The sequence below is a fragment of the Mustela nivalis genome (genome assembly GCF_964662115.1).
Source record: "Mustela nivalis genome assembly, chromosome: 15".
NCBI classification, from domain to species: domain Eukaryota; kingdom Metazoa; phylum Chordata; class Mammalia; order Carnivora; family Mustelidae; genus Mustela; species Mustela nivalis.
Window position 1 is genome coordinate 59390459 of NC_139034.1, and position 26120 is coordinate 59416578.

The 26120-nt window shown below is 36.0% G+C and overlaps 1 protein-coding gene across 19 annotated transcripts in view; it reads left to right on the forward strand.

Annotated features, from left to right (window-relative positions):
- The window catches only part of SCEL (sciellin), a 329124-nt gene that overhangs the window by 33086 nt on the left and 269918 nt on the right, over positions 1 to 26120 (forward strand). For 17 of the 19 annotated variants that reach the window (XM_082701429.1, XM_082701418.1, XM_082701430.1 and 14 more), the window contains exon 2: positions 5002 to 5109. The exons of the other annotated variants lie outside the window; for them this stretch is intronic. The gene's annotated coding sequence lies outside the window, so the exon portion shown is untranslated. The remainder of the gene's footprint in view (positions 1 to 5001; positions 5110 to 26120) is intronic. 19 annotated transcript variants of the gene reach the window in all.

The following is a 26120-nucleotide window of genomic DNA, read 5'->3' on the forward strand; positions in this document are numbered from 1 at the left end:
GAGGTTGCCTTCTAGTTTTATTGTTTTCTTTGCTGTGCAAAAGTTTTTTGTTTTGATGTAGTCCAAATTTATTTTTGCTTTTATTTCTTTTGTCTCAGGAGATATATTTAAGAAAATGTTGCTATGGCAGATGTCCGAGAAATTACTGTCTGTGTTTTCTTCTAGGATTCTTATGGTTTCAGGTCTCAAATTTAGGTCTTTAATCCATTTTGAATTTATTTTTGTATCTGGTGTAAGAAAGTGGTCCTCTTTTATTCTTCTGAATGTAGCTGTCCAGATTTCCCAACACCATTTATTGAAGAGATTGTCTTTTTTCCCTTGCATATACTTGCTTCCTTTGTCAAAGATTAATTGATCATATAATTGTGAGTTTATTTCTAGGATCTCTATTATATTATGTTGATCTTTGTGTCTATTTTTGTGCCAGTACCATACTTCTTTGATTACTATAGCTTTGTAGTTTTGTAATATGGTTTGATACCTGGGATTGTGATACCTCCAATTTTGTTCTTTTTAAGGTTGACTTAGCTATTCAAGGTCTCTTGTGGTTCCATAAAAATTGTAGTATTATTTGTTCTAATTGTGAAAAATGCTGTTGTATTTTGATTGGGATTACATTAAATCTGTAGATTGCTTTGGATAGAATGGGAATTCTAACACTATTGAGTCTCCCAGTCCATGAGTATGGAATATCTTTCTATTTGTTTGTGTCATCTTTAGTTTCTTTCATCAATATTTTATAGTTTTCAGAATGCAAGTCTTTAACCTCTTTGGTTAACTTTATATCTAGATATTTGATTATTTTTGGTACAATTGTAAATGGGAATGTTTTAATTTCTATTTCTGCTGCTTTATAATTAGCGTACAGAAATGTAACAGATTTCTGTATATTGATTTTGTATCCTGTGACTTTACTAAATTAATTGATCAGTTATAGTAGTTTTTTGGTGGAGTCTTTATGGCTTCATACATGTAGTATCATGTTATCTTCAAATAGTTAAAGTTTTACCTCCCCCTTACCAATTTGGTTGGCTTTATTCTTTTTCTTTTTCTTTTTTTTTTTTAAGATTTTATTTATTTATTTGACAGAGAGAGAACACAAGTAAGCAGAGAGAGAGGAAGGGAAGCAGGCCCCCCCGCTGAGCAGAGAGCCTGATGTGGGACTCGATCCCAGGACCCCGAGACCATGACCCGAGCCAAAGGCAATGGCTTAACCCACTGAGCCACCCAGGCGCCCCTGGTTGGCTTTTTTCATTTTGTTGTCTGATTGCTGTGACTAGAAATTCTGGTACTATGTTAAATAAAAGTGGTGAGAATGGACACTCTTGTCTTGTTCCTGACCTTAGGAGCCAAGCTCTCAGTTTTTCACCATTGAGTAGGATGTTTGCTATGGGTTTTTGATATATGGCCTATATTAAGTTGAGGTTTGTTCTCTTTAAACCTACTTTGTTGAGGATTTTCATCATGAGTGTATCTTGTACTTCATTAAATGCTTTTTCTGTGTCTATTGAAATGATCATATGATTCTATCCTTTCTCTTATTGATATGGTTTATCACATTGATTGATTTGCAAATATTGAACCACCCTGTACCCCAGGAATTAATACACTTGAATGTGGTGAATGATTTTTTTAATACTTGTTGAATTTGGTATGCTAATATTTGTTGAGGACTTTTGCATCTATATTCAGGCCTGTAGTTCTTTTTTTTTTTTTTGTAGTAACTTTATCTGGTTTTGGTATCAGGATAATGCTGGCATCATAGAATGAATCTGGAACCTTTCCTCCATCTTCTACTTTTTGGAACAGTTTGAGAAGAATAGGTATCAACTCTTCTCTAAATATTTGGTAGAACTCATCTGTAAAACCATGGTCTTGGACTTTTGGTTGTTGGGAGTGTTTTGATACTGATATAATTTAAATGTTGGCAATTAGTCTGTTCAATTTTTCTATTTCTTTCTTATTCAGTTTTGGGAGGCTATATGTGTCTAGTAATTACCTATTTCTTTTAGGTGGTCCAGTTTTGGGGCATATAATTTTTTCATAATATTCTCCTATAATCCTTTGTATTTCTGTGGTGTTGGTTGTTACTTCTCTTTCATTTCTGATTTTGTTTATTTGAGTCATCTCATTCTTGTTTTTGATGAGTCTGGCTAAAGTTTTATCAACTTTTTTGACTTTTTTTTTTTTTAAGATTTTATTTTTTTGACAGAGATCACAAGTAGATGGAGAGGCAGAGAGAGAGAGAGAAAAGCAGGCTCCCTGCTGAGCAGAGAGCCCCATGCAGGACTCGATCCCAGGACCCTCGGTGGGTTAAGCCGCTGCCTTCGGCTCGGGTCGTGAACTTTGTTGATCTTTTTAAAAAAACAGCTCTTGGTTTCACTGATCTGTTCTGCTGTTTTTTTGTTTGTTTGTTTTGTTTTCTTTTTTAGTTTCTATTTCATTTATTTCTGCTCTAATTTTTATTATTTCCTACCTTCTACTGGTTTGGGGTTTTATTTGTTGTTCTTTTTATGCTCCTTTAAGTAAGGTTAGGTTGTTTATTTGAGATTTTTCTTGCTTCTTGAGGTAGGCCTGTATTGCTATAAACTTTCATCCTAGAACTGCTTCTGCTGCATCCCATAGCTTTTGGACCATTGTATTTTGATTTTTATTTTTCTTCATGTGTTTTTTGATTTTCTCTTTGATTTGTTAGTTGACCCATTCATCTTTTGGTAGCACATTATTTCGCTTCCATGGATTTATGGTCTTTCCAGATTTTTTCTTGTGGTTGATTTCTAGTTTCATAGTGTTATGGTCAAAAAACATGCACGGTAAGACTTCAGTCTTTTTAATCTGTTGAGACTTGTTTTGTAGCCTCACATGTGATCTGTTCTGGAGAACGATCCATGTGTACTTGAAAAGAATGTGTATTCCACTGTTTTAGGATAGAGTGTTCTGAATATATCTATTAGATCTATCTGATCCAATGTGTCATTCAAAACCACTCTTTCCTTGTTGATTTCCTTCTTGGATATCTATCCATTGATGTATGTAGGGTGTTTAAGTCCTCTACTGTTGTTGTGTTGTTGTTGATTACTTCCTTTATGTTTGTTATTAACTGCTTTATGTATTGGGGTACTCTTATGTTGGGTGCAAAAATATTTACAATTGGGGCACCTGGGTGGCTCAGTCGGTTGGAGCCTCTGCCTTCGGCTCGGGTCGTGGTCCCGGGGTCCTGGGATCAAGCCCTGCATCGGCTCTCTGCTCCTTGGGGAGCCTACTTCCTTCTCTCTCTCTCTTTGCCTGCTTCTCTGCCTACTTGTGATCTCTGTCTGTCGGATAAATAAATAAAATCTTAAAAAATATATATTTATAATTGTTACAACTCCTTGTTGGATAGTCCCTTTCATTATTATATAGTCCATCTTTGTCTCTTGTTACAGTCTTTGTTTAAAGTCTATTTTATCTGAAATAACTTGCTACCCAGCTTTCTTTTCACTTCCTTTTGCATGATAAATGCTTTTCCATTCCTTCACTTTCAGTCTGCATGTGCCTTTGGGTCTGAAATGAGTCTTGTGTAGGTAACATAAAAATAGGTCTTGCTTTTTTATCCATTCTGTCTTGCTGTGCTTTAGATTGGAATGTTTAGTTCATTTACATTCAAAGTACTTATTGCTAGGTATGTACTTATTCCCATTTTGTTACTTGTTTTATATTTGTTTTGGAGTTCTTCTCTGTCCCTTTCTTTTATTTTCTTCTCCCATTGTTTGCTGGCTTTCTTTAGTGCTCTACTTGGTTTCCTTTCTCTTTATTTTTTGCATAGCTATTACCAGTTTTTGATTTTTGTTGACCATTAGGTTAATATATAACATCTTATGCATGGAGTAGTCTATATTAGGTTGATGGTCACCTAAGTTTCAACTCATTCAAAAAACACTAAATTGTTACACTCTCCCTCCCATGTTTCAGGTGTATGGTGTCATACTTTACATATTTTATTTTGTGACTCTCTTGACTGATTTTTATAAATATACTTTATTTTACTACTTTTATGCTTCTTACTTTTCTTATTCCTGATTATGGTCTTTCCTTTCTACTCACAGAGTTGCCTTTAACATATCTTAGAAGGCTGATTTAGTGGTGATGAATTCCTTCAAAACTTTCTTTTCTGGGAAACTATCTCTCCTTCTATTTTGAATGATGGCCCTGCTGGGTGGGGTAGTCTTGCTGGTAGGTTTTTTATTTCAGCACTTCAAATATATCATTCTGCTCCCTCTGGCCTGCTAAGTTTTCACTGAAAAATAGCTGATAACCTTATGGGGTTCCTTTTGTATTTAACTATTTTTTTTTCCTCTTGTAGCTTTTAAAATTCTGTCTTTACCACTACTTCCTGCCATTTTAATTTCTGTGTGTCTTGGTGTGGACTCTACTGTGTTGATTTTGCTGGCAGCTCTCTGTGCATCCTGGATCTGGATTTCTATTTTCTTCCCCAGATTTGGGAAGATTTCAGCTATTATTTCTTCAAATACATTTTCTCTCCCATTTTTTCCTCTCTTCTCTTTCTGGGATATAATGTGAATATTATTACATATGATATGGTATGAGTTCCTTTAATCTATTTTCATTTTTATTATTTGTTTTTCTCTCTCATATTCAGCTTAATTGCTTTCCATCATTCTGTCCTTCATGTCACTGATCCATTCTTCTGTTTCCCCTGGTTTACTATTTCCTCCCCCTCTTGCCTACTATTTATTCCCTCTAGTGTATTTTTAATTTCAGTTATTGAGTTCTTCATCTCTGATTGGGTCTTTTTTATGTTTTTTATCTCTTTGTTGAGGGTCTCACTGAGGTTTTCCAGTCTTTTCTCAAGTCCAGTCAGGATCTTTCTGATAATATGTAAGTTACTTATTTCCATTTCTTTTAGCTCTCTTGCTATGACTTTGTAGTCTTCTTTCATTTGGGGACATATTCCTCTGTCTCCTCATTTTGTCTAATTCTCTGCATTTCTTCATGTTTTAGGAAAGTCAGCTACCTTTCCTGATCTTGAAAGTCGTGGCCATATGAAGAAGAGGTCCTGTAGTGCCCACTGTACAGTGTCCCCTGTTTACCAGAACCTGTAATTCCGAGGTATCTCCTATGTGTGTTTTGTGCACCCTGCTGCTGTGGCTAAGCCGGTTTTTTTGTTTTGTTTTGTTTTGTTTTGTTTTGTTTTGCCTCCAGTCCAATCGTTTGCAATGACTCTCTTTGCCTGTTGGGGGCAGGGTTTGGTCCCTGTGTTGGTAGCCAGTCTGGGACCACGTTGGCTTGAGTTGAGTCAAAGGAGGCATTTTCCTGAGCTGCAATGCCGACAAACTACAGGGCACTTTCCCTATGTTGTCCCCTACGAAGATTTTGTTGATGGGTAGGCCTGCAGTCAGACCAGATGTCTGCCTTAAGCCCACTGCTGGGACCTCAGTTGAACAGATATGTATGGTTTTCTTCCCCTCTCCCTATGCAGGAGCCACTTTGGAGTGGTGCCAGCCCCTGTTGTATGGCTGCTTGCACACTGCCAGTCTTGTGGCACCACTTTGGATGAGCTCTGGCCAAGTGCATAATAGAGGGGGCAGGTCTGCAGGAGAATGCAGGGGTTGGGGACATAGTGCTAGCAAGGTTTGGGCAGGTCTGTTATGGGAGAGGACCTGTAGCCACTTTAGGAAATTCCTGCTGCTGGGATCAAGGGGGAATCTGCCTTGATCTCAGTGGGGTTTTACCCACTGAGCCAGAAGCATGCGGGGATGGGGCTTACTATTAGCTGGCTAGGTGGGAAGTTTTGGCACTGAGCTGGTTCCCTGCAGGTGTCTGTGTATCTAGGCTGGGAAAAGGGGAGGGAAATGGCACCCACCAGCTCTTTTGTTCTTGAAACCTACAAACAATCCCTCCACCTCAGCACATGCTCCGAGATTAGGAAACAAATCTACCTCCTATTATACCGCATGCATTTTTCAAACTGCTGCTTCTATGCTGTGTCTCTGCAGGGCTGTTTCTTGTGCTGACTCTTTAAGGTAAGTACTCAGCCCACTGAATTTTAAAGCTCCCGATGTCTAGCACTACTGATTGTAAAAATTCACAAAGCCAAGCCCCTCTGGACTTCAAAGCCAAATGTTATGGATATTCGTCTCCCCAGTGTGGGCCTCTTGTGCCTGAGTTACCTAGTATGGGGTCCTCTTTTCTCCCCTCTCCATACCGATAAAGTCCCTCCCCCCTGTGAACAGTCCTGTGGGTCCCTTTGGCTCCTGACCATGTTTCCACTCCCTACAATTGTCATTGTGGCCTCTTCTCTACATTTAGCTGTTCTGTTGCTGTTCAAGTCATTTTCTGGTTTATTTATACTCCTCCAGTTGTTATCTAGTATCTGTGGGACAGGTGAGCCCAGGATCCCCCTACTTTGCCATCTTCCTAGAAGTCCACCTATATTGATTTAATGGTACTATTAGTGTTCTAGATCTTGGGTTGGGAGGTATATTTATGAGTATTGATTATATTATGATTTGTTTTTTACATCTTTATTACATATAATGTTTATATAACCTTATTTGCTTATTTATTTATTTATTAAAGATTTTATTTATTTACTTGACAGCCAAAGATCACAATAAGGCAGAGAGGCAGGCAGAGAGAGAGGAAGGGAAGCAGGCTCCCTGCTGAGCAGAGAGCCTGATGTGGGGCTTGATCCTAGGACCCTGGGATCATGACCTGAGCAGAAGGCAGAGGTTTTACCCACTGAGCCACCCAGGCGCCCCAACATTATTTATTTTTAAATAAAAAAATTAATTTAACTTCCTGACACTTTTTATTTTAAAATTTCAAATATAAAGTAAATAAAATACAATAGATAATCCAAAATGGATAATACGAAAAATTCATGTACTCCTCTTAATTCAACAACTATTTTTTTTTAAAAGATTTTATTTATTTATTTGACAGACAGAGATCACAAGTAGGCAGAGAGACAGGCAGAGAGAGAGAGGGAAGCAGGCTCCCTGCCCAGCAGAGAGCCGGAGGCTGGGTTTGATCCTAGGACCCTGGGATCATGACCTGAGCCTAAGGCAGAGTTTTTAACCCACTGAGCCACCCAGGCGCCCCTTAATTCAACAACTGTTAACATGTTGCCAAATTTTAAAATATTTCTGTCAATATATATGTATACATTAGTTTTCTTGCTGAAATGTTTAAAAGTCATTTGCAGACATATGAAACTTCACCCCCTAATATTTCATCATACAACCTTTAAGAATAAGAATGTTCTACTTAATCCCAGTGCCATTATTACACCCAAGAAACTTAATAATAATTTTGCATTATTTAATATCCACTGCATATTTTAAATCTCCCAATTGTCTCCAAATTCCCTTTATAGATGCATATTTTAACATATTAAATTTGACATATTGAATTCAGACACACATGTATAAAACTCACACACACACACACACATATAACACATCTTCTTTAGACATTAATTCGTTGATTGATACTTAGGTTGTTTCCATATCTTGGCCATTATCAATAATACTGCAATGAACATAGGAGTACAGATACCTTTTTAAGGTCTTATTTGAATTTCCTTTGCATTTATCCTCAGAAGTGAGATTGCCAGGTCATATGGTAATTTAATTTTTTAATTTTCTGAGGAACTTCCATACCATTTTCTGTAATGACTGAACTATTAGGGCAAATTCTTTTTTTTTTTTTTTTTTTTAATTTATTTGACAGAGAGAGAGAGACAGCGAGAGAGGGAACACAAGCAGGGGAGTGGGAGAGGGAGAAGCAGACCTTCTGCCAAGCAGGCAGCCCAATGCAGGACTCGATCTTGGGACCCTGGGATCATGACCTGAGCTGAAGACAGACAATTAACAATTGAGCCAACCAGGTGCCCCACAAATTCTTGAAAGTTGAAAAATTTGGTCAAAGTTATAAGCCTTCTCTAGGCTTATGATCTGGATTGGTGGTTGGCTTTCCATAAAGATTGTACCAAATTCTACTGATACAAACCATGTTTGTTAGTATTCCCCTAAATGTGACATTTGCTAACATTGATCAGTACAATTAAAAATATTTTCTGAATATAATAGAAAAGTGTATTATCTGTAATTTTGATTACATTTTCATTTTAATTGGACATTTTTGTTTGTTCTATAAATTATTTTTCTTATGCCATTGCCAACTTTTCCATTGTAGTTTCAGCATTTTCTAAATAATGAAAGTTGAATGACCATGTAGCGGGTTATATTTTACTGCAAATCATCTTTTACAGTTTGACTTTTGAAGAAAGCTATTGTATTAAAGATGCCATGATCCTACCAGCATTAGAGGGACACTAAGAAATGTGGAAAAAAGTGTTTCTCTGTATCTTGTTCCCAGAAAGCTTATTTCTAGCACACACAGATATAAAAGTCAGTCAGGCTAAGTGATTTAAAAATTGATGCCATTTCTATGTGGATATTTGATTTTTGTAAATATTTCAGCAGTGAACCTAGATACATTTGCTAAATGTCAAAAGCAAAGCACTGAACATGGAGCAAGTTTAGAAACTCTGCTTCTACTGCTACTTGACTCCTCTGTAGAAGTTTCCTTATGGCGTTTTTGGTATGGTCATGTTTTCAATGATCAAGGTCACCTCTACATGGGCATACTATAGCGATTTTAAAATTATAATTCTTCTAGGCCTATTTTGAAGTTGGAATTTTTGAAATGTAGATTCTTCTTTGAGCACATTTTCTTCTTTCTGTATGACTGTTAAATTGAAACCTCTCCCTTCCTTATATGCTTCCTCAAAGATAAGACAAGAGAGCCAATAATGTCCAACCTTGTCCCCAAATTGTGTTAAGTGTTACTGCTACATAGTATAGCCAGGTGGCAACTTCTTTCTCTCTTCTGCAGTGTGTTCATTTATGGCCTTTCAGTTAATGCTCAGCTCTACTTTGAGGAGCAAACATGGTCCTATGGGGTGAAATATGTGAATCTCAGTTTTTGTCACCAGCATTAACACCCAATAAGTTGTCCTTACACTGACATGATCTGCAAAAATATAGGACTTTGTTTTTTGGTATTTATCAGTTATACCTTGTCTTATTTTGTAATTATCTTTATATTTGTTAATTCTGCTTACCTTCCATCCAATATTAACTCTCAGAAGGCATAGATGTGTCTTAACTTATCACTCCATCTCTGCACAGATTCTTGATGAAGGAAGTTGAGTTGAGTCATCTTTTTTTTTTTAATTGAATTCCACATTCTATATGACTTGCTTAGGAAGCATATATAACTTTCTCTGGTTGGTCCTGAGTCAGAAGCAAGACCAAATTATTTGGAAACAACCATCAATATGGTCTTGTTTTTAAAATATAATTGTAGGGGTGGCTAAGTAGCTTATTCGTTAAGCATCCGCCTTTGGCTCAGGTCATGATCCCAGTGTTCTGGGATCAAGCCTCATAGAGGGCTGCCTGATCCATGGGAAGCCTGATTCTTCCTCTCCCACTCCCCCTGCTTATGTTCCCTCTCTTGCTATGACTCTCTCTGTCAAATAAATAAATAAAATCTTAAAAAAATATGTATATAATTTTTTAGCTTATTGTTTTCTCAGAGGAAACAAGCATCTTTCCCTTAGTTGTGTTACTGAAGTTACATCAAAGGCAAAAGTTTGTAATTATTTATTAGGAAAGACCGTTTTTTCAATTAAAATTGGCATATATATTTTAAAAACCTCTATAATCCTGTGATAATATATATACATTTCACAATCATTAGAGTTCTAATGTCTAGCTTAAATTGTCTGCTGTAATTTCCATCTCCTACATGGGACTAGCTATTACCAGTTATTATTATTATATTATATTATAAATAATAAGTGATAATAATAATTATATTATTATTATTATATTATATTATAAATAATAATAATAATAAATAATTATTATTTTCTTTTAAGTAGGAAGTGTTTTCATACTCAAAAACAAGAGTCAGTCTCTATTAAAACTTCTTTACTTCAGATCACATAAATTAAACTCTTTTCTCACAATTTTTACTACCAAACTTTAAATGGTATCTGTCTCTTTGTAATGGACTTTCTCAAAATTGCCATGCAGAACATCACACAGATTCTGACTAATGCATTGTTGTTTGAAGAGTGGTAAGTGGTATATATATATATAATATATATATATACATATAATATATATAATATATATATATATTTATTTATATTTATATTTGTGGGATTCAGGAAGTCAATGGAACCACAAAAACAAGTGCAAATTTAGGACATGCAAAAAATTAGTAAAGGCCTAATAACCAAATGGCAGAGGGTTTATTTAATATGGTGGTTTTTTTTTTTTTCTGTTTGTTTGTTTGTTTTTTTGTTAGCTATCCTGTTAGCCTAATAGAAGGAAGTGTTTCTGTTCCCATAATATACTGATATAAGTAGGAAGGAAATGAATAAAATTTCATGAAATAAATGGAATTTTCTGCCAGATTATGGTTGAGGGACAGACTTGGCCAATGGACTCGTTAATGTATATGAGGATACTGGATCTGATTCACTGAACTATGTACTTAGAGTGTGATCACATTGACCCAAATACTCTCTTTTACTGGGACTATGGTATGATCACTTGCCATCTCTCTGCCCTAGCCAGTGGTGTGTGAACAAATAATATAGCTGATTTAACTGTTTGGCCTTGGAGATAGTAACTGTGGCCTCATTAGTGCCACAGTCATATGGTATGACTACACAAAAATAACTGACTAAAGAGAAATCTATTACTTGACCTTCCGGTGCTTTCTTTCTTACATGGAAAAAGTGAATAGAAATTTATTTTGAGACTGTTGATTTTGCCACTTGCCTATTTCCTCTTAGGACCAGTCACTCTAGCCAGGTTCGCCCAGGGGTTATGAAGAGCTGGGCTCTATAGCTTGCAGCTCAGATGCCCCTGATACCACCAGACATTCCCAGATACTCCCGGTGCTGGCACTGCTACCACTGTGGCACCTGGATGCTATTATAGCTTCTAATGTGCTTCATTGTCCTGTCCTGATACTGCTAAATGAATCTACCTCACGCTCTTTTCTTATTCTTTATGTCACTAGCTTCACATTCAAAATCCTAGAGTTTGATCCTGATGATTGGCTGAGCCTTGTTCATGCACCCATTTCCTAACTAGCACGCTTCTTGGGAAAACAAGTATCCATCCTTTTCAGCTTCTTTAGGGGGAGGTAGACTGCCATCTGTGAAGATTTAAAAGGTGGGGAAGTACCCAAGACACGGAAGGTGTGGAGACTCAGACAAATGCACTACAAGTTGGAAAGTTTAATGTATGTTCTGAGGTTGGAAAGCATGGAGAAAAAGTGGGGAAAACACTCTGGAAGTTGGACCTAGAACAAGGGGAACCCTGACAATCAAATGAAGGCATTTAGACTTTATTTGGTAGGCAGAAAAAGTCACTAGAAATTTCTGCATGAAGAGGTCAAAATGGGCTTTAGCAATAACGATCTGCAGCAGTTTGTATAGAAGAACATTTGGAGAAAGGACATTTTGGAGGCAGAGAAACCAGTGAGAAGTCCAGGGAGTTATCTACACATAAAGTGATGGGTGTCTGAACTTGGATAGTGTCTAGAGCAAAGGAGGTGGAAAGAATAGAGCTTACTTAAAGAATCCACTTCCCTCCAAGCATTCTCAAATTCAACATTCTTGATAGCATAAATATGAATAACTCATTAAGAAGTATTCTTCTATTGCAAAGAGAACCCAGTGGCTGCTGAGGGCAGCACTCCTTAGAGTGTGGACAGCTGGGCTCTTGAGATCCTTGCAGCCAAATTTGCAAGATTAAAACTATTTTTACAGTAATACTGAGATGTTAGGTGCCTTTCTCACCATGGTGACATTTACACTAATGATACAAAAGCCACAGTGACTAACACTGCTCCTCATCACAAACCAAGGCAGTGGCACTGAACTATATCAGTAATACACAGTAATCATTGTATTCTTTACCCACATACCCACATACTTGTAAAAAAAAGAAAGAAAGAAAGAAAGAAAGCTGTTTCACCTAAGAATATCTTTAATGATGCAGTAAAAATACTAAGTTTATTAAATCTTGATCCCTAAATATATGGCTTTTAAGAATCAGTGTGAGGAAATGGGAAGTACAAATAAAATCGACTGGACATCAAAATGTGCCAAACACAAGCATAATTGTTTGAATTGGAAGCTAAACTAGCTATCCCTGCCTCCCCTCCCTACACATCATTTTTACTTGAAACAACAACTGACAAATGATGATTTTTGATCTTTAGCTGGTTGATAGACACTATCTTGAAAGTGAATGAAATGGATCTGTCCTTTGGAAAAAATAGTTTTTGTTGCCAATGATAAAATTAAAATTTCAAAAAACCTGTATCTGTCAGCTAACCAACATCCTAACATTTAAAGATTTTTCTAATGAGATTATTGATGAAATTAATGGATGCGATTTAAAAATTATGCAGTGAACTGTGTCAACATTTGAAAGATCTATATAACTCAGTGAGCAAATATTTGAAAAATGGCCAGTGCAGGATATTAAAAGTCATGGGGGAAAAAATCCATGCAAAGACCAAAGCAAGCCAGTAGATTTTATAACAAAGAATGAAAAACCCACTGGTATGGTTTTAGATTCTGTATTGCAACTTACTTCTAAAAACTAATCATTGTTCAGTTTTAATGTTGTTACCATTGAAGAATATCTACAGTTCTCTTCCCTTCTCTAACTGTATATCTATGTGAGACTGGATTTATATTTCGACAATAACAACATATTACAACAGATTAAATATAGAAGCAAATATAGGAATCCAACTCTTACCTATTTAAGCCATATTTTAGAGATTTCCAAATCTCTGTTTTGGAAAATACATTATTGATGTTAATATATAAAGCATTTTTTATTTTTTATTTCTTTAGATTTTACTTATTTATTTGAGAGAGAGCAGGGTTGCTTATCCTCTTTTTTCATTTGGGACAAATCCTTCCATCTTCTCATTTTTGTCTAAGTCTCTATGGCTATTTCTATGTGTTAAGAAAGTTGGCTATGTCTCTAGCTCTCAAGGGCAATGGCTTTATGAAGAAGAGATCCTTTAGTGCCCTGCAGTGTAATGTCTTCTATTTTTGAGAGGCTATTCCTCTATGTGAGAGCTCAGAAAAGGAGGGAATGGAGAGAGACTGCTAATGGATATAGATAGAATTTTGGCGGGGGAGAGGAGGGTAAAGAAAATGCTCTTGACTTGATAGCAATGATGATTGTAAAACCTTGTAAATATACTAAAAATCACTAAATTATGTACTTTTAAAAAAAGATTTATTTATTATTTGAGAGAGAAAGAGGGGGAGGGTCAGAGGGAGATAGAGAAAAGCAGACTCCCCTCTGAATATGGAGCCCAATGTGGGGCTCAATCTCATGACCCTGAGATGATGACCTGAGCCAGATTCAAGAGTCAGATACTTAACCTAACTAAGCCACAAAGTGCCCCAAATTATACACTTTTAAATGGTCCATTTTATGGTATGTGAATTGAATCTCAATAAAAAAAAATTGTACGCTGGAAAAAAACAAACAAACTATGTTAGAGGTTCACAGCTAATACTGAAATTATTCCTGTTGCAAAAATGTTTTGAGTAGCGGGGTTTGAGGGGTTGGTATAAATCATACAAAGATACAAATGTTGGTGATTTTAGAAATAATCAACCTTTCTATAATTTGCTTGAGGCTGGCTAGCCTTAGTGTTTTGCTTCATTTAGATGCTAATGATCACCACCATAACGCAAAATCCCTACATTTTTCACTTTTAGCAATGGTGAGTGAATTCAGTGACAGTGATTGAAGCCATCGGATTTCATGAGACTTGCTGACATCTCAGGGTAGCTGCCATCAGGAAGAAAAGGAAGCTGGTTGGAAGGATATTGGCAGTTGGAGTAGGGGAGGAGTGGGGAAGTGGTAGTTTTTGTAGGTATAGCAGCAGGACTGTCCTGGCAGTGGTAATACACAAACTACCTGCCTAGAAGTGGCATCACTGCAAGAGCTTACCCATTATGGGGCAGAACTCTATTAACAGGTCCATTCCCCTGGTGGCCAGACCAGCAACAATGTCAGAACCCCAGTGCTAGAAGAAAGGGATTAAGAGCTCATGTCCCAATGGCAGAAGGCAGGAATTGTGAAAGACCAGCCACAGATATTAGATGGTATTGAGGAGTGTGAGGAAAATGCTTCAGATTTTGTGGTCAGAGACTTCCAGATTTTGTCTAAGTGCCAAGCTGAGGTTACAGAACTAACTGTAGATCAAATCGACTAGGATTTTTTTTTTTTCTTTTCTTTTTACTTTTTTAGTCCTAGGCTTACATTTTGGCTTGGGAGAAATGTCTGATGGTGTTAAATGCTTACTCATCTTGCATGTGGACTTTTGTTTGCTTTTTTTGTACAAGTTTTAACCAATGATGAGAATTTACTATTACTGCAAGACAAAATTACTGAGTTACTGAATATTACTAAATGACAAAAAAGATACAATACAAATTGTTGGGAACACTGTATACTGACAACAAAGAAAATGGGGTCATTGAAAAGTGTTAATTATAGAAAAACATTCTTTGCAATTTTGTTGAGTTTCATTGTATACTTTAAAATTGGTTTAATTTCCATTTTTAAGGATAAAACTTTTCTCCTCCTCTTTCATTGAGAACAAGCCCCAATTAACAGAAATGCAACAGTGATTTGCATAACAATAACTTCTTGGCATTAGAGAAGCTTGGCATTTGGTTTTCTCTAAATGAAGGGTTTGTTCTCTGCAGGCCACCACAATATTTTTATCTTAATATTTTGTAATCTTTTCATTATTTCCTGAAATCCAAATTTCAGTACATAATATATCTTCATGCTCCCTGTTGGCATACCTGAAAACACCTCTTAAACTTTTATAGCTTGACCCAATCTCACTTTCCATTTGTACCACTTCCTCCTGTGCCCTAGCCAACAGATTGGTCTTTTCCACATTCCCCAAATAATCCATAGTCTTCAGTGGCACCACACAGAATCAATTACTCCTAGCTCTGCATTCCCACCACACTTTATGTCTCCAGGCCTGGTGATTTTGGTTGGTTTGTTTGTTTTTAATTAACATATAATGTATTATTTGTTTCAGGGGTACAAGTCAGTAAATCATCCATCTTACACAATTCATAGCACTCATGGTGATTTTTTTTTTTTTTTACACTACATACACTCTAAGATATTTATGCAGAGGTGCCACAAAGTTCTCATGTATCTGAAGATTCACCTCTCCTGGGTAGAGAGAAGAGAATGTACTCTAGAGTCAAATCTTAATTGACATTTTAACCCCACCACTCAAGACCGGGCTAAACTTGGTGACTCATTGATTTTCTAACCTTTAGTTTCCCATTAGTAAAATTGGATGAGTAATACCTAGGTTATAGGGTCATTGTGAAGGTTGAGTAGGATTCTGTAATACAATGGGCCTAGTCTATGCAAAAATGCTAACTCCTTGCTTCTTCTTCTCATTTTATAACATGCATAATTTTGACAACGTGGTTAGAATCTCTCCCACTGGATTATACTAGCAGGGAGGGAGATGGAGCAGTATCTGGCCTAGACACCTTGACAAATGAATGCATAGCTCTGCGTTTTCTTTCCAAATTTCTTTGTAAGTTGTGTTTTTTTTACCTGCTTTTACCTGTGTTCACACCAGACATACACTCAATTCAGTTGGGAAATTGGATGAGATTGCAGGCTTTTCATCTTCTCCCTCATGTTCAAGTTGTTTTAGATTCCAAATGGTCATACTTTCTAGAATCCTAAATGGAAATTTGAGATGAAAAATACTGTTTCTTCCTATTTGTACCTATTTTTAGTTAGCTTTTCATTCTGTTTGGATTATTATGCTCTATGTAGTTCTAGAATACATTCTTCAACCTCATGGTTGGTTTTCAAATAATAAGGTTTTTTTGAGCATCTGTAAGTACTTCTATTTTCTTTCTCAAAATTAACCAGGCTCAGTAATGTCTTGTTATGTTATGAATTCATTAGATCCCATATATATGCTTAGAGAATAAAAAATGACAACCATAATTGTTTCTATGAAAAATCTATAAAAGATAAATGAATGGTGGTTGAGTAATGACTTTTTATTTAACAAAGGATGAGATATTTAATCAGAGACAGTTTTTCTTTCAATACCATATTAAAAGCTTTCATATGTTCAAATTTAGAGTTATTGCCTTAGAAGGTACAATCGTTACTGCAAGTTCTTACTTTTCTCTTTTAGAAAATTTTATTAGCATAGAAAGTTCTCTCTGGGCAATGCTTTTGATCCTGAAAGTAATTCATATGTATCTTTTATGAAATTTTTATATTGGAATAAAATAGTTAAAAAAATACCAGGTAGCTTTTTCAAAAATTATACAAACCAGGATACTGTTGAAAATTAACTATTTTAAATCATTTTAGGAGTGAAAGTTTAGAGGAGGCTTTGGCTTTGCCAGGAATACTCAGGAAAAGCTATGTAGAGTTCATGTTTGAGTAAAATCTTGAATAATAGGAATTTCTCAATGAGAAAGTGAAGAAAGCATTTCAAATGAAGGGAATAACCTTTACTAGTTGATGTTGGGTTTAGCTTTTATGTGCTACCCCTAAAAATGTTGAAAATAGGTATTGTGTCAGTCTTACTCTTTAGGTAAATGTACGTATTAGGAAGGTGAAAAGAATAGGCAATTTCTCCTTCTCTTCTGGAACAAGTACCCAGGAAAATAGGCTGAGCAATGTTCCAGGTTGCTACTAGAGTGTTTCAAGGATGCTAGGTTAGTATCACTCACCCAAAACATCTTTGTTCTACAAAGTCCTTTTCCTGCATTATCTATAAAAATTACAATCCTGAAACTTCTACCTTGTGAAAACTGGAGTCTCTTAGAGGAGATTCCTGTTCTTTACCAAAGCCAAGTCTTTTCATAATCTGTGAGTTGTTATATATATTTTACTGCTTCCATTTATTTTACAGGCTTTATCTTGGGGACAGAATCCATATCTGTACTTTTTAATATTTTTCTATGAGTTTAATATAGTGCTAGAATCTAGATAGAGCTTCTCAAATACCTCTTAGATTGCTTCTTGATTTGACCATGATGGGAAAGAGAGAAACTGCTGAAAAAATATATAAGGCTATTCAAACTGCAGATATGATGGTAGAGGGGAATGTGTTTTGGATATTTGCCATTGCCTTTCTACATCTACTTTCCATCCTACTCTGACTGATCTTTATGGACGGTATCAATTTGTTCCCTTGCCCTTTGGCTTCCATTTGGGTTTAGCAAATAGGAGGAACTGGAAGGAAATCTGAAGGACAGAAGGAGCGAGATTAGGTTATTTATTCACACCATTCCCACTCTGCAGGAATTCATGGCTGCTTTTCTCTACCTGAGTCCACAGCTGCTTGTCAGTATCCTCCTCCCACACATATCACTATAACCCTCTTCAGTTTCTAATAATTGCTTGCTCCTCTTGCCCCTTCAGGTCTAGTGATGATAATGACTCCCAATTATTTTAGCCTTAGGGTGCTTCACTATCATTTGTTGATATTTTTAACCCTGCCCACACCCTTCTGAAGATCTTTCCATTCAGCTCTCTCATTATTCATCTACTCATATCTTGCTGGGATTCTAACCATTACAGGTGGTGGCCATAACTTTCTGAGTAACTCTGGAAATTACAATTTGCATTTTATTGTTGTTATTGTACAGCAAGATTTTTTTTTCCTTAGTTAATGTGAGTATTTACTTTTCCAGGGGTGGGAGGAAAGACAGACACTCTGAGATGGACGTTTGAGGAGACTACTATAATTTTAAATTATGACCGTCAACAGTTTGTGGAGAAAACCAAATTTCTTACCCTGCACTCCATTTTTTAAAAGCTTGTTTATGTAACAGAGATGTTTCCTGCCCAGTGATTCAGTGATCCATTATTAACCAGGCTTGTTCATTCTAACACATTGTTTTAGGTGCTTAATTGACTCAACCCTTCCATACAAGGTAAAACTTGCTTAGGAACCCCTTTGACTAGTAGAGTAATTACGCAGATAAGAATGTGAATTAAATGTTTGGGTGAATAACAATGATAGTCCCAGTGTTTCCATTTTTTAAAAATTGTTGACAGAGCAATAAGAAAGATCAAAATATTATTAGAAATGACTGAGATATAGGACCTTTAAGTAATTCTTGATATATGAAAGAATAAGGTGATCCTTAAATATTATTGCTGTTGTGGGTTTTTGTTTGTTTATCTGTGTTTGTTTGTTTGTTGGTTGGTTAAAAAAAGGAACATTCCCTTTTAGTTAAGGGCATATATTCATCGGATATTTTATGTTATGATGTATGATTTTCACATTTATATTTCTGTAAACATGAGAAATATCTAGTTGACAGCAATGCTATGATCTTAAGATTCTTTTTTAATGTTGTCCTCTACTTAGTACTAGGAAATGTGTACTTTTTGAAGCATATTGAGAAAAAATATTTCTCTAGAGTGTTCTTTCTTCATGATTCTTTTGGAGACAATTTATACTTGAATTAATGAAAAAATCTCTCAATGTAACTAAAAACTATCATAGTGAGAGCTCTAAAGACATAAAATATATGAACGAATGAGTTTTTTATATAGAGCTTTAGAAATAACCTAATAAAGTATCTAAACAGCAATATAACAATTTTGTACTCATATGTTCTTTCAGACTATATTTGAGTTCCTTTTCTGTTTCTAGTCCTGGACTGAGCACTAAGGATATCTTTCATTAAAAGCCAATGTCATGGAAATATTACATGTGTCAGGGGTGATGTTGAACTATTTAAAAATTCATATATCACAGTCCTATACAATCAGAAGGGAAGCCAGCAGTAAACAACAGATTTAGCTGGACCCCTATATCCTGCCCAAGTGTCCCCAAGACTTAATTCTTGGTTTTATCACCTGAAGCCTCCAGGCCATTGACTGAAGATTTGTACTTGTCCCTTATTTGAGATCAGGCTAGCTGGGTCTCCCTTCTTTGTCTTTGTGTCCTGTGTTTCTGATTCTAGACTGTGCCATGTGCTTTGACTTTCCATTTTTCCTTTAAGTACTTCAGTCCTTCAGTCCCAGGTGCTGATTTGAATTTTGGATCTTCTACTTCCTCAGCCTCTGGTTATCCTCTTGACTTTTTAGTCACCTACTTGTTTCTGGGCTCCTGGTCATATTGCAATCTATATTTCACTTCTTTAGTCTTCGTTGGTTACCATCCCTTCTCTGACCATCACAGGATACTTCGTCTCTACTTTTCTTATGGTGTTTGTTTCTCTTGGTTACTTAAGTAAAGGTTTTATTAATCCTTCTAGATTGCAGATAGCAATTCTTATATGTATTTTTTAAGATTTTTATTTTGTTTGTTTGTTTGTTTTAGAGAGAGAGCAGGAGCATTAGTGGGAAGAGCAAAGGGAGGGGGAGAGAGAATCTGAAGCAATCTGCTCTCAGTACAGAGCCTGATGTGGGGCTTGATCTCGTGACCTGAGCCATCACCTGAACCAAAATCAAGAGTCATATGCTTAACTGACTGTGTCACCCAGGTGCCACGAGAGCAAGTCTAATAGAACTGGATATACATTAATAGCATCAGATATTAAGCAATTATTTTTACCTTGTTCAGTGCTATTATGGTTATGGTTTTAAAATTCCTTACCTAAAAGAAATATATACCAAAACACTTGTCAGGTGAAATATGATTCTGGCATTTATTTAAAAATATCCTAGGAAACAAGACTGGGGATACAGAGAAGATAAAATATTGGCAGTTAGTAAAATTGAATTATGGGTACATTGGAGGGGGTCACTGTACTTTTTCTCTACTTATATGTTTGAAAATTTCCATAATAAAGGCTAAATAATATATAAATACAAGTTACACATAACTATAAATATAAATAAAAATGATGATAAATATAAATAAAAGACTATATTAAAATGTTTGTTCACAGAATTGACTCCTGAAATTGCCTCTTCTGCTGGTCTGGAATGATTGCTGGATACCATAAACATCTTCCTTATTCTTATCTAAAGGGGATGTCATCTGGGGTGGGTACTTGTTCTCACAGTAGTTTCCTCTTTTCTGGGAATGGATTAAAATACAGAACAGGCCTCTAGTGGCCATACCTATGCTACATGGCACTGGTATGCTCCACCCAAGTTCATTGATCCAGATGTAGATGGACACATGCTTGAGCCAGTCACACTCTTTCTTCATACTCTTTCTTCTGACAAACTTTTAAGAGAGAACCACATAAACTGGTCAGATTGGAAGCCTGTGTGTTAATGGCAATTACCAGAGATAAGGCCTATGAACTCTCACTGTGAGGTTTTCTAGTTGCCTTTTTCTCTTTCTGTGGTTTTCATGTCTACTTCTTCCCATTGCTTCCAATGCCTCAGTATTTGCCCAGTAAATCCCTCTCCCTACTGTTTTTTGTTGAAATCATCCAGAATTTTCTGTTACCTAGAATAATAAAGAAAACTTATTTGATGTGTCACCTAAATGAAATGAACTCATTCACATCATAAGGAACAGAATGTCTGATTTCAGCACATTTCTGCATATGAAACATTTTTGTATGTTATTGTGCAGAGGATTTCCTTTCTGCCTGCTTACTTTCCTACCTTCAACACTAATTACTGAGTACCTACTATGTGTCTACACTGTGACAAGTGTTGGTTATGATGAGAAAAACAGAGAAAGTTCTTTCCCCCATAAAGCTTACAACTTTATGGGGGAAATAGGTATTATCAACTAATGATACTCACCATTGTGTTATTAGAGAGATGAGTATCCAAAAGGAAAGGAATATATTTTAAAGAAGGTAAAGAGCCAGAGAACCTGATTAAGAATGGATGGAGAGTAGGGAGTCAACTTGATTTGAAGGCTAAAAGATAAACAAATTATAACTATATGAGAGGACATTGAAATGGAGATGGGAGTGAAAAGTCATTCTTGAAAAGTTGACTTCCAGAATTCTGTCCAATCAACAAAATGGATGGAAACAGAACTCCTACATGCAAAAAGATGTTTGTCACTGTCTGATTAATAATTAAGACTACATTAGAATCTGTTTAATATTCACCATTAGGATAATAGTTAAACTAGTACATTCACTTTATTATAAGATCAAAATCTCCCTGAGGTTTTACTAGCCAGAACTGTGACACATCTATACTTTCTAAGCTAGGTACCAGTAGGGGCAGTTGTAGTGAATGGCTTAGAGAATAATCTTGATTTCTGACCCTCAGGCTAGAGAAAAGTTCACATCCCCTAAAGCACATGGGTATTATATAAGCAAGACAGTCAACAAAAAGAAACGGCTATTACTTGGACAACCAACAATGTGTGAGGCAGACAAGTCAAATGACCTGGGCAGGAGCTGTTCTATAGGAGCTGTATGAAGGGAAGTTTGATTGGAGAGGCTTTGAGTGAGAGTGAAAAGAAAATAATTATAGCAGTAAGTATAGACAACTCTTTTGAGAATTTTTGCTATAAAAGCTAGAAGGGAAATGAAGTGGTAGATGGACAGTGATGTAGGGACCAAGAGAGATTTGTATCTAAGATTGGAGAAATTACTGCATGTTTAATGTTAATGGGTATGAATCTATAGAAAGGCAAGAGTTGAGATAAAGAAGAGAGGAAATGATGTTGGTTAAGAGAGAGTTGGTAGGTGAATGCACACATGGGAGATTGGTCTCAGGAGGAAGATAATTCATCCACAGTGATAGGAGGACGTGGTCCCAGATGTGGTAGATGTGTAGATAGGGTAGGGAGCTTGTGTAAATTCTTTTCTGATTGCTTTTACAGAACCCCAAAATGTAAAGTATTGAACAGGTTTCTCAGGCAGATTAAATTCTTATGTGGCAGAGAATATTTTGTAGTATCCCCATGAATAATTTCTATGATGTCTTGATTCTTGATTTTAACTAGGCTGATTGTTAGTACAGTAAGGTGATTGTTCTAAAACTATATTTATAAATAGATCCATGGGATCAGTGTTAAGATAGAAGGAAGTGTTCATGTACTTTGAATGAAATTCAAACTCCTTACTGGAGACTACAGATCCCTATATAATCCGATCTTTGTCTACCTTTCTAAACATACCAAGTATTATTCTTCCCTTGCTTATTCTGTTCCAGCAAAATTGTCTGTCTTTCTTTTTTCCCCGATGTCAAACTCATTTTAGTTTTGTGATCTTTGTACTTCCTGTTTCCCTCTTCTTGGAACACTTTTCCTTTGGGTATGCATACGGCAGTCTCACTGACATCATTCCGGGCTCAGTGAATCTCCCTAGTCCCTTTATCTAAAGCTGTGATACCCTGACCAGCCACTAGTGTATTACTGTATTTTGATTCTTTGTAGTACTTAGCACTAACCAAAATTCTACATTGAGTTAGTTGTCGTAGGTTATTATATGCATATATACTTGCATATATACTTGTTTTAGAAAATGGCTTAAGAAATACCAAAGGAAGGACAGCAAATAACATGTCTGGACATTGTAATTCTCCTCATCTCCTTAGACATAGATCAGGTATGCTGATCTATTTTATAGAACATTTAACAAAAATGCTAGGCAAAACAGTTTCAGGAGAATAGTTATTAATTCTTTAAAAGTTTGGTAAAATTCCCCTGGGAAGCCATCTGCCCCTGGGCTCTTGTATTTGGGAGATTTTTGATGACTGCCTCAATCTCTTTACTGGTTATGGGTCTGTTTAGGTTTTCTATTTCTTCCTGGTACAGTTTTGGTAGTTGATATGTCTCTAGGAATGCATCCATTTCTTCCAGATTGTAAATTTGCTGATATGTAATTATCCATAATATGTTTTGGTAATTGTTTATACTTCTTTGGTGTTGGTTGTGATTTCTCCTCTTACATTCATGATTTTCCCAATTTCGGTCCTTTCTCTTTTCTTTTTGATAAGTCTGGCCAAGGCTTTACTGATCTTATTAATTCTTTCAAAGAACCAGTTCCTGGTATCATTGATTTGTTCGACTGTTCTTTTGGTTTCTAATTCATTGATTTCTGCTCTGATCTTTGCTATTTCTCTTTTCCTTCTAGATTTAGGATTTTTTTTTCTGTTCTTTCTCCAGCTCCTTTAGGTGCAGGGTTAGGTTGTGTATTTGAGACTTTTCTTGTTTATTGAGAAGGGTTTGTATTGCTACATACTTTCCTCTCAGGATTGCCTTTGCTGTGTCCCACAAATTTTGAAAAGTTGTATTTTCACTTTCATTTGTTTCCATGAATCTTTTTAGTTCTTCTTTAATTTCCTGGTTGACCCATTTGTTCTTTAGTAGGATGCTCTTTAGCCTCCATGTATTTGAGTTCTTTCCAACTTTCCTCTTGTGATAGAGTTCTAGTTTCAGAGCATTGTGGTCTGAAAATATGCAGGGAATGATCCCAGTCTTTTGTTACCAGCTGAGACCCGATTTGTGACCCAAGATGTGATGTATTCTGGAGAATGTTCCACATGCAGTAGAGAAGAATGTGTATTCTGTTGCTTTGGGATGGAATGTTCTGAATATATCTTTGATGTCCATCTGGTCCAGTGTGTCATTTAGAGCCTTTATTTCCTTGTTGATCTTTTGTTTAGATTATCTGTCCATTTCAGTGAGGGGGGGTGTTGAAGTTCCCTACTATTATTGTATTATTGTCAATGTGTTTCTTTGATTTTGTCATTAATTGGTTTATATAGTTGGCTGTTCCTGTGTTAGGGGCATAGATATTTAAAATTTTTATATACTCTTGTTGGACAGACCCTTTGAGTATGATATAGTGTCTGTCCTCATCTCTTATTATAATCTTTGTCTTAAAATCTAATTTATCTGATACAAGGATTGCTGCCCCAGCTTTCTTTTGATGTACATTAGCATGGTAAATTTTTTCCCATCCCCTCACTTTAAATCTGGAGGTGTCTTTGGGTCTAAAATGAGTTTCTTGTAGACAGCATATCAATGGGTCTTTTTTTTTTTTTTTTAATCCATTCTGATACCCTGTGTCTTTTGATTGGGGCATTTAGCTCATTTACATTCAGGGTAACTATTGAAAGATATGAATTTAGTGCCATTGTGTGACCTGTAAGGTGACTATTACTGTATATTGTCTCTGTTCCTTTCTGGACTGTTACTTTTAGGCTCCCTCTTTGCTTAGAGGACCCCTTTCAATATTTCCTGTAGGGCTGGTTTGGTGTTTGCAAATTCGTTTAGGTTTTGTTTGTCCTGGAAGATTTTGTCTCTCCTTCCATTTTCAATGATGGCCTAGTTGGATATTGTATTCTTGGTTGCATATTTTTTTTCATTTAGTGCTCTGAATAGATCACACCAGTCCTTTCTGGCCTATCAGGTGTCTGTGGATGGGTCTGCTGCTAATCTAATGGTTCTACTGTTGTATGTTATAGACCTCTTATCCCAAGTTGCTTTCAGGATTTTCTCTTTGTCATTGAGACTTGTAAGTTCTACTATTAGATAATGGGGTGTTGACCTATTTCTATTGATTTTTGAGGGAGTTCTCTGTGACTCCTGGATTTTGATCCTTGTTCCCTTCACCAAATTAGGGAAATTCTCTGCTAAATTTGCTCCAGTAGACCTTTTTTCCCCTCTCTTTCTTTCTTCTTCTTCTGGGTTCCCAATTATTCTAATATTGTTTTGTCTTATAGTATCACTTATCTCTCGAATTCTCCCCGATGGTCCAGTAGTTGTCTATCTCTTTTTTTCCCAGCTTCTTTGTTCTCCATTATTTGGTCTTCTATATCACTAATTCTCTCTTCTGCCTTATTTATTCTAGCAGTAAGAGCCTCCATTTTTTATTGCATATATATATATATATATACACACACACACACATGTGTATATATCTATCTATCTATAGATAGATAGATATAGATAGATATCTATAGACATATAGATATATACATATATAGATATATACATATATATATACACACACATACTAGACTCATGAATAGAACAAAGTCACATATTTGATTTTGGTTGTATTCTGGTCTGTTAGAAGAAACTACCTCTCAAAATCTAAAGAAAGAAAAACTTATATATATATATAAGTAATGGTAAGTATGATGAAGGGATGGAATAGGACTATAAAGATGAAAATTTAAAAGATTCTAAAAAAGGAATAGATAAGATAAGAAGTTGGTTGAAAAAAAGAATTTTAAAAAAAGAGGAAAGAATGTGATCAGGCTGGAGATTAGAACAAAGCCATGTAGTAGATTTAGGGTATATTTTGATCTGTTAGAAGAAACTGTATGCCAAAATTTTAATGAAAGAGAAACCTATGTATATAAAAAAAATAAGGTTAAATAAAATGAAGGGATAGAATATGGCTATAATAATGAAAATAAAGAAACATTTTTTAAAAAGGCATTGATAAGGTAAAATAGTTAAAAAAGTTAAAACAGTAAAGGGGAAAAATTTAAAAAATAGAATAAGAAAAAAATAAAAAAAATGTAACTTTGAAAGACTGAAGAATCATGGGAACAAAGCCATGAATTCTATGTGCTGTATTCCCATGGCTCTGGAGTTTTGTAGTTCTCAGTGATTGGTGAAGTTGATCTTGGCTGGATATTCTTGCTAATCTTCTGGGGGAGGGGTCTGTTGCAGCGATTCTCAAATGTCTTTGCCCAAGGTGGAATTGCACCACCCTTGCCAGGGCTGGCAAAGTAATGTGCTCAGTTTTGCTCTTGGTAGATTTTGTTCCCTGAATGCTTTCCATACAGCTTTGGAAGATAAGAATGGAAATCATGGCCTTCCAATCTCAGACTCCATAGGAGCCAGGAGCTCAGGACCCCACTTCTCAATATGCCCCCAACAAAAAGAAGTCAATCACTCCTGTATCCCTGATCTCTGACCCCATTCTGTGCTCACCCAGCCTGTGACTGAGAGTTTCTATCTCTGGTGCATTGACCCATTTGGAGTCTCCAAACTCAGCAGATTCCTGCAGTGCTCTCTTGTGCCACTCCTCCTGGAGGAGGTGGGAGGTGGTCTCCCCAGAT